Source organism: Lutzomyia longipalpis, chromosome 1, assembly GCF_024334085.1.
Source record: "Lutzomyia longipalpis isolate SR_M1_2022 chromosome 1, ASM2433408v1".
NCBI classification, from domain to species: Eukaryota; Metazoa; Arthropoda; class Insecta; order Diptera; family Psychodidae; genus Lutzomyia; species Lutzomyia longipalpis.
In genome coordinates, this window is record NC_074707.1 from 43,166,567 (window position 1) to 43,175,782 (window position 9,216).

The 9,216-nt window shown below is 41.5% G+C and overlaps 1 long non-coding RNA gene across 1 annotated transcript; it reads right to left on the reverse strand.

Moving 5' to 3' along the window:
• Positions 1-309: 309 nt before the first annotated feature.
• Positions 310-7,297, reverse strand: LOC129787491 (uncharacterized). Its single transcript, XR_008750235.1, has 2 exons — positions 6,195-7,297; positions 310-1,218 (listed from the first exon to the last, which is right to left on the reverse strand). It is a non-coding gene; the product is annotated as an uncharacterized LOC129787491 (long non-coding RNA).
• Positions 7,298-9,216: the final 1,919 nt, after the last annotated feature.

Here is a 9,216-nt window from a genome sequence, read left to right on the forward strand (position 1 = left end):
TCGGCACAAAAGGATTCCCATGCGATGATGGGTTGAGCATCAGAAGCATTTTTGAATGAATGCAGAGACATTTTCATGGAATCGACAATGCAAAGTGACATATACATATATGTATATATACGTTCGAAAGCTCTCTATACCGAGAAAAGCTTCCATATGTATCTGAGGCATCAAATAATTGCTGAACCCCTTTTCACAATAATGCTTCCTCTATTTTACTGAAAGTGGGTGTGCATTATTTACTGTGCTTAACATTGTTCGTCCAAAATGGCATAATAAGCTTAGGTGGGGGACAATGTATAGAAATCCTTTCTCCTCTTAGTCCTCAAACGGGGACGATTTATTCAGCCACTCAATACACAATCGGGCTCCTTCTTCTTCACGTCATCAGGGGCGTCTCTGGTTGTCGCGATGCTCGGCATTCGCTGTCGCCGTCGCAGCACTTCCTTCTGAAGCTCAAGATCCCGCGTCGTCGCTGATAACTCCTTTCTCCTTGCACCCAGGCCCGTACACAGATGGCCGGGTGATCCCAATTGCCGTGTGACGCAATTGACGACGTCACTAGGTTCGCGGGGGATGTTTCTACCCCACGGGAAGGCACAATCGCTGGATCACGGGATGCCCAAGTTGAATTTCTTCGGCTCGGTGAGACTCTCCAATTTGACGGGGAGTGAGCCGGCTTGGGTGATGAATCACTGTCGTCACAGACGCTCTTCCACCTCTGCTGAACTCCCGAATTGTCAGGGAGTAAGTCGTGACACGAATTGCGGGTCACGAAAGGCTCCGGATGAAATCCCTCGCCTTGACAGTGCTCCCTAAATTGGCTGGGAGGCTGTCGTCACCGATGGTGGATCACTGCTGCTTCTGATGAGCTTCAAACTCCGCAGAACTCTCTGAATTGCCTGAGAGTGAGTCGTGTCACAAGTTGTGGATCACGAGGGGCTCCGGATAAAATCCCTCGCCCTGGCGGAACTCCCAAATTTGACGGGGAGTGTGCAGTGGCACGGTAGCTGCCACTGGACGCCAATTGCAGCAAATACTTCCGTCCTTCTGATTCCTCACCGCGACAGGCGGCGTATCTCCTCCACTTCACGGGTGGCACACTTTACAAGATGGCCACTGGGGCCCAAGGGGATTTCGCCCCTGCTGGTACGTCCGACTCGCACGGAAAATTAGGTCTTTTCCTGCCGGTCTCCCAAGGTGTACTAAACTTTTTCTCTGTCAAGAAGAAGAAGGCATATTAACTTGCCCCACCCCAAAACCCACACAATACATACACATACAAAAGATCATCGGCGTAAGTTGGGTTTTGGAGACTTATTTGAATTGATCGTTAATTCTCCCATAATGACAAATTTTCAAATTTTGTGCACGTTACATCACCCCTTTGTTGCAAAAGAAAACAAAAAGGAGAAAAAAAAAGAAAAGAGGTTTAAATTACTCTATCAAAGAAAGTGATGCAACTAAATAAGAAAAGAAAAGATTGGCGATGGACAGAATGGTTGGCTTTGGGTACCTTCCACGTTCGGCATAAATTTATAAAAAGAAACGAACTTTAATAATTAATTATCCATTAGAATACCTCGGCATTTAAACATAATTAATTAAAGGGAATTCGAGCTGATCGCACCCAGAAGAGGTGAAAACTATGGGGATCATGTATCCCGCTCATCCAAACCCTCGAGTGAATTTCACGCCCTTTAGAAAAGGTTTCGAGGTGGAAAAAGGCAAGGAAAGGAATTGGAAGGGGAATTAAGGAATGACAAAGGAGATCTTTGTTCTAATTGCCCTTCTTCTTCAAAACCCACAGTCCTCTTCTCCTCAATCATGTAGATTGAGTTTCTTCAGGTTTATCAGACTCAAAAATACCATGAAATGAAAACAAAATTTACTGATTAACATCTCCTTCAACTTGTGGATCTAAGTTAACTTGCAGATCCTTAATTATTGCGAGAGTCACGAAAGTGAAGAAGGGAAAAATTGTTTTACTAGAGAGAATTAAAATTGGAAGGAAGGCGGTGTGATTCTTAATAAAGCTCCTTGGGCTTTCTTCAAACTGATGGTCTCTCTTTCCTTACCAGCATTTGCTATTAGCAACGCGGAACTGTTTGTGTGGGGAAAGGTGAGATGGACTTTAAATTTATCTCCTCTTCTCTCTCTGATCCTTCCGCAAACTCGTAAGACATTGACTCACGCGCTTTGCATAACGTGGGCCTTGGACAACGGATTGGTGGGCGAAAGATCCTAACTGCGTTAACCACTGCTGGCATCTCTCGTTGGCTCCTCGCTCCATAAGTCTCTCGAGAACCTTAAGATTTCACACAAGTCCACTCGTCCATTGTCCCTTCTTAGCCGACACCAACTCCCCACAGGAGCATCTCATCAGATGGTCTCTAGGCAAAGAATCCTCGACGCCGCTTCTCCCTCTCTCTCTCCTCTCCTCTCTCTCTCCTCCTCCTTCTCTCTTCTCCTTCTCTCTCTCTCTCTCTTCTCCTTCTTCTCTCTCTCTCCTCCTCTCTCTCTTTACTGAGCTCACCTCCCCTCGGCATTTCACCGGCCCCCCTACCCTATTTTTTATTCCTCCAATCTCCAGCGCACCCGGAGGCCCCGAATTACTTTTCTCTCATTCTCTTTCAAAAAAAACGTAGATGGGGTGGAATTTAGGACATGGGCACGAACGGGGTGAACCTTCGATGAAGATTTGGCTTTTCAGGGCCTCGGCTCCATCCGTGAGATTGCGTACTGGGTGGATGTGAACTCAGTCGCCGCCACCATTTGAGCAAAAGGCTCATATGCAGAGTTATCCCAGGTTGGTGTAAAGGACCACCCCTTTCATTGGGCTCTTTGTCAATCTGACTCCTGTTTTGCCTTTCTCTCTTCTCTTTCGCCGCTCAACTCCTCCACCACTCTTCAATTTTCGACGATTCCTTGCCTCGAGGTCACCGTCAGAGAGCACCTATGAAAAGAAGGAGACAACCTTGGAGGTACGCCGTCCTCGCTTTCCTGTGATTCATCCACGAGCCCACAAGAATAAGTATGGGTCCAGATGACACTTTTCTGCCCTACCATTGGAGGTGGTCGCATGGCAACAAGAGGAAGGAATCTTTCTATTATTTCATGAGGGTTTTTTTTTTCGCGGACTAGACGAGAATGCGAAAGGAGTATTGACTCTAATAGTTAGGTGGGATGGGTCCTATGCATCTTGTGCATGTACTTTCATAGGATTGGGAAGGATGGAATTAATTGGATTCTGCCAAGTGCAGGGGAAAGAATTCGAGGAACAAACATCTCCGATTACGAATCAAACGAATGCTATCCGAAAGAGCTCTTGCCGAATAAGGCATGATACGACTCTGACAAATTTTAAAACGTGACTCTCCTCATGGACGCTGATGCTCATGCAAAATCTCTCCTCATACTGCAACTATTGAGGAATCAACAATAATAAATATTCCAATTAGCAATCCAATACCTTCCTTCCGGTTTGACCAAAATTGAATAAATAAGGAGAGAGTAAGAAAAGACAGTTCAAACCTAGTTCCAGAGGAACATGCTTTAATTTACTTCTCTCCAGGCAAAACCTGTACAAAAGGGCATTAACCAATCTCTGAATAAATTCAGATCCTGGTTTTATGGTGATATGGGATGATTGGAAATATTAAGGAAAGGAAAGAGAATGCAAGGGTCAACAAAGTTAAACCCTGAGGTTGGCGATGAATTTCAAACGAGATAAATATAAAGAAAGGAAAGTGGAGGATCTCGAACCGACCAGACGTTCCCAACGAGTAATCAAAAGAGAATCACCCATTTAGGGTATTAATTGTTCTCACAAGAGGCATCGAAGCAAAAGCTAATCAAGATTCCTTGAGATCCTCACACAGAAGGTGCGAGGAAATAAACCACCAACGGTCTCACATCTCAATGGAGTCGGATGGATCTGGGAGAAGGTCACATCTCCTCAAACCAGAATCCACGGCGAAACTTCGGGACGAATCCCAAAACTTTTCCGGCGAGTTCTTCAAAAGGGAAGGACTCACATCCGAACTGGATAAACCAGACTAAAGCTGGGAATCCCGTGGAAGGAGGCGCCACTTCACAACGGGGAAAAGAAACAGGAGGTCTCGTGAAAAACATACGCCGAAAAACCACTGAGGAGACCTCCATCCCCGGATAGAAATTCTAACGCTTTAACAAGAAAGCTTTCCAAGGATGTTTGTACTACCTATTCAGTAGGTTTAAACTAAAATCAAGCAATTCTCTTCCTTAAATTCCAACCAGCAATGCAAGCTGTTCCAAAAACATCCTTATCAAATGGAAAGCGCAAATTTTCCATCAACCCATCATCGAACGTCGAACGCTAAACGCAAGGACAGAGTTTACGATAAGCGATCCGCCAAATTCCGCTCAACCCGCTTAATCAATTGCTAGGCAAGATACGAGGATCGGAAAATAAACGGGCGCCCATCCTGAGTCAGCTCACATCGCATGCCCAACGCCCGATGCAGGGATCAGGAAACCGCAAGAATTAACAGATTCAAATTGAAAATTTAATAAAGAAACTTTAAATTAGGAAATTGTGATCGGGAAAACTTCAATCACAAACTTCAATCAGAGAACTCCATCAGGGAAATCTCAATAATAAAAAAAATCAAAAAAATCAAATTTGGGCGCCATATACCGAACCGAGTACCATCTGCCATGCCATTTAGTTAATATTGGAGAAAAGAATGAATTATTTAGCAAAAGAATTAATAATTTGATTGCATCTAAAGTGCAAACTTTCAAGTGCGAATTAAAGATTCAATAAAATCCGCAAGAGAGCGTGACTATTATACTACATGACGGTAAATATTTCAAAATTCAAAAATTCAAAAAGCTTAATATCATTAACATGCAAATATTTAACACAATGAACGTGTCAGCAATGCAAGCTAAACACGGAAATAATTTAATCCCAAAAAGAGCAAAATAATTTTCCTCATCTCATCATTGCCCGCAGGACGCAGCACGCGAGAAAAGCGGACACCCATGTTCCAGCAAATTCTGTTCAACCCGCTTGATCAATTGCCTAGGCAAGATACGAGGATCAGAAAATCAAAGGGCACCTGCGTCCGATAAGCCCACAGCGCATGCCCCACGTTCAATGGCAAAATGAGGAAACGCTCAAACAAATTAATTTGAAATAAAATTTAATAAATCAAAGTTCAGGGGATCAATAGAAAATAAAGAGATTTAAAATTGTCCCCAACGGTGCACAATTGGAAAAAAGATTTAAATTTAAGCACCGGTAAAATTTTAAAAGTTTGTAGCAAAAAAAATTTCTAAAGAGAATTGCTACAAAAGAATCCCCAAAATTTTTAGGGGGATAAAGCTTTACTTTATCTCTCAACTATTATTGCAAGAGAGATCACCGCTATGTGATAAGCGAACGCACTTTGACCGTGGAGCAATGTCATGGCTCCACAAGGTTAAAAGAAAGTCAAAGATTTCTCCATATCAGAAATTTACCCATAATTGCGAGAACTTCAATTTCCCGCCGTTTTCCTTATAAGATTTGTCTAAAGGAAAACGCTGATGATCTCATCAACTCATTAAGTTTCAAAATTCACAAACACATAGAACAAATACGTCCCTACTTTGTGATGAAAATCAACTAAAAGTTGATAAAATTTATAAAAAGCAAGAAAACTTTTAAACTAAAAGATCTTCAAAAATTCTAATTCAATTTGTTGCCGTTACAGGGAAGAGACCTTTCAAAAAGGATAATGATTCAATCTCTTCATTCGTCCTGTTCGTGCAAATCAACCAAGAGGTTCTGGGGGAGGGATACTTGCCACAGATTATCCCTCTTTCGTCCCCAAAAAGGCTCTGAATACATTATTAAATTAATTTTAAATGCCAACTCGCATGGCTAATTTACTTTAAGCAAAAATTTTTGGATTTTAAATCCAAAACCATTTCTTCTCAAGAGAAAAGAAAAAAAACGGAAAAAAAAGAAAAATTCCTTAACGCGAGTTTTCTTTCCAGCAAGGTGACTAAAAGAGCCCAAAATTGCTGGAAATTTCATCTCATTCAAGGGGAACTTTGTCAATGAATTAATACAGAATGCAAAACTGCATCGAAACACAAGTTTTTCACTAAAATTCTAATTGTCGGTAGCTACCAGGGGCATGAGACTCAAATTGGGTACTTACCTGGTTCCACCGCTGGTTGGGCGCCATTTATAGAAATCCTTTCTCCTCTTAGTCCTCAAACGGGGACGATTTATTCAGCCACTCAATACACAATCGGGCTCCTTCTTCTTCACGTCATCAGGGGCGTCTCTGGTTGTCGCGATGCTCGGCATTCGCTGTCGCCGTCGCAGCACTTCCTTCTGAAGCTCAAGATCCCGCGTCGTCGCTGATAACTCCTTTCTCCTTGCACCCAGGCCCGTACACAGATGGCCGGGTGATCCCAATTGCCGTGTGACGCAATTGACGACGTCACTAGGTTCGCGGGGGATGTTTCTACCCCACGGGAAGGCACAATCGCTGGATCACGGGATGCCCAAGTTGAATTTCTTCGGCTCGGTGAGACTCTCCAATTTGACGGGGAGTGAGCCGGCTTGGGTGATGAATCACTGTCGTCACAGACGCTCTTCCACCTCTGCTGAACTCCCGAATTGTCAGGGAGTAAGTCGTGACACGAATTGCGGGTCACGAAAGGCTCCGGATGAAATCCCTCGCCTTGACAGTGCTCCCTAAATTGGCTGGGAGGCTGTCGTCACCGATGGTGGATCACTGCTGCTTCTGATGAGCTTCAAACTCCGCAGAACTCTCTGAATTGCCTGAGAGTGAGTCGTGTCACAAGTTGTGGATCACGAGGGGCTCCGGATAAAATCCCTCGCCCTGGCGGAACTCCCAAATTTGACGGGGAGTGTGCAGTGGCACGGTAGCTGCCACTGGACGCCAATTGCAGCAAATACTTCCGTCCTTCTGATTCCTCACCGCGACAGGCGGCGTATCTCCTCCACTTCACGGGTGGCACACTTTACAAGATGGCCACTGGGGCCCAAGGGGATTTCGCCCCTGCTGGTACGTCCGACTCGCACGGAAAATTAGGTCTTTTCCTGCCGGTCTCCCAAGGTGTACTAAACTTTTTCTCTGTCAAGAAGAAGAAGGCATATTAACTTGCCCCACCCCAAAACCCACACAATACATACACATACAAAAGATCATCGGCGTAAGTTGGGTTTTGGAGACTTATTTGAATTGATCGTTAATTCTCCCATAATGACAAATTTTCAAATTTTGTGCACGTTACAAATGCAATTTCTAATTAAACTGCGAATTGCACTAATTTGTCATTACCCACACAATACGATGTTTGCGCTTCGTGAAGAGATAAAAAAACAACATTCAATCCCCAATTCACAACAATGCAATTCCAAAAGCTTTTTAGGTTTCTCTGCGCAAAATACTCCCGCCGAAAATGCATTGAGCACAAATTTTCCAAAGCAAATTATTCTGCCCCACCAAATTTTATATGAATTTAATTTTGATCATTTCACTCTTCAATCGCTAAGTACTTTTATACTAATTATACGAATTGAATGAAAAATCGATGGGTGAAAAATAATGTAGATTAGTTTTTCTTAAAATTAAGTTTCTTTTGCTGTTTGGGAAATAATTCTTTGCATTTTTGTGTTACAAAACAACAATAAAATATTTACAAAATAATTTTATGTTCAAATGGTCCTCAATCAACATTAACATCAATTAAAATTATCTTCAAAAGTATTAATAAAATGTATTAAAAAAATCCACTCTTTTTTAAATGATTTGAATTAACATTATTTTTCAACAGGTAAGTATCTGCGCATCTCTTCATTAAAACATTCCCATAAAAATACATGAGCTCGTGCGATAAAAAGTACTTTTCGATATAAAACTCTCATAATATTGCAGTCAATTATGTTGGGTAGATATTAAAAAAAAAATTATTTTGGCAAAAATTTTCATGGAGAAAATTTTTAATTGGGAAAAACTTTTAATTAACTGAGCATGGATATATAGGCGACATAAAGAGTAGTAAGGCATTATTGTTGTGTGTATGCTCTCAAATAATAAAAAAAATCATGTGTGCTCCCTTGCAATGTTGCCTCACAAAAAAAGAGAACGAACTGCATGTAAAAAAAAAAGTTAGAGTGAGCTGTTTATCAGCACTCGAATACAATCATTTCAATTCATAAATTCCATATGCTTGTTGGGTTGCGGGTGTTTTATTATGTACGAAAATTCCTACCTCTTTTGCATTCCATTTGTAAAATAAAACCCATCGCGCACCAAGGTGGGTCCCAGCACGGAACTCAACACGCGGGAGTTTTCAATTTAAAATAAATGCAAAACGTTACGGGGGCGCAGGTGCTTTTTCACGTTGCTCGGTGGTGTAGACCAATTTTCGCGAAAGGGGGGCAGCGCTTCACGGCTCATAATCAGTTTGTCATATTTCATTGATAGATAAAATGAAAGGTGGGCCGACTAATTGAATTATCCTAACATTCATTAAACACAGTTTGTGGCATACCCGCGATATCATTTCTATTTTTATACCAACAGAATAACCTCTGGTTTATCAATTCAAAAATCTCTCACCCCCGCCTGACAGCATATCAATTGATGCAACACATATTATCCATGTTACCTATACAATACATATTTTATATCCTATATACATGTATGTACATGAAACTATGCTATATTCTGTTTGAAAAAAAAAATCATTCCGCACAGATGGGCAACGATGGATGTTGCAACAAAGTTGAGGGAGGGTAGAAAGTGGAAAAATCAGATTGTTAAAAGTTACCTAATTAAAAATTGTTGATTATTTTAAACCCTCCCCGCTTTCAGAGCTGTCTCTCTGCACATTTTAATTCAATGCACATACATCACCAGGTACACCAACTTAATCCCTAATCCTCTCTTTCTGTGCTCTCAATGTGCTTTTAACAAATTTTGTCAGAAAAAATTGTTAAATGCATTTAAAAATGTGTCTATATTTGCATTTAAATTTTGAGGGAAATTAATGCTGGAAATAATTTCAAAAATGATTTGAAAATAAAAAAAGATCCTCTCTGAAAAATATTTAAGAAATCCACAAAAGATGCATATATTCATACGTAAAAGTGTATAAATGTAAAGTAAACATTAGACAAATAAATTTTCTTGTCACATTTTC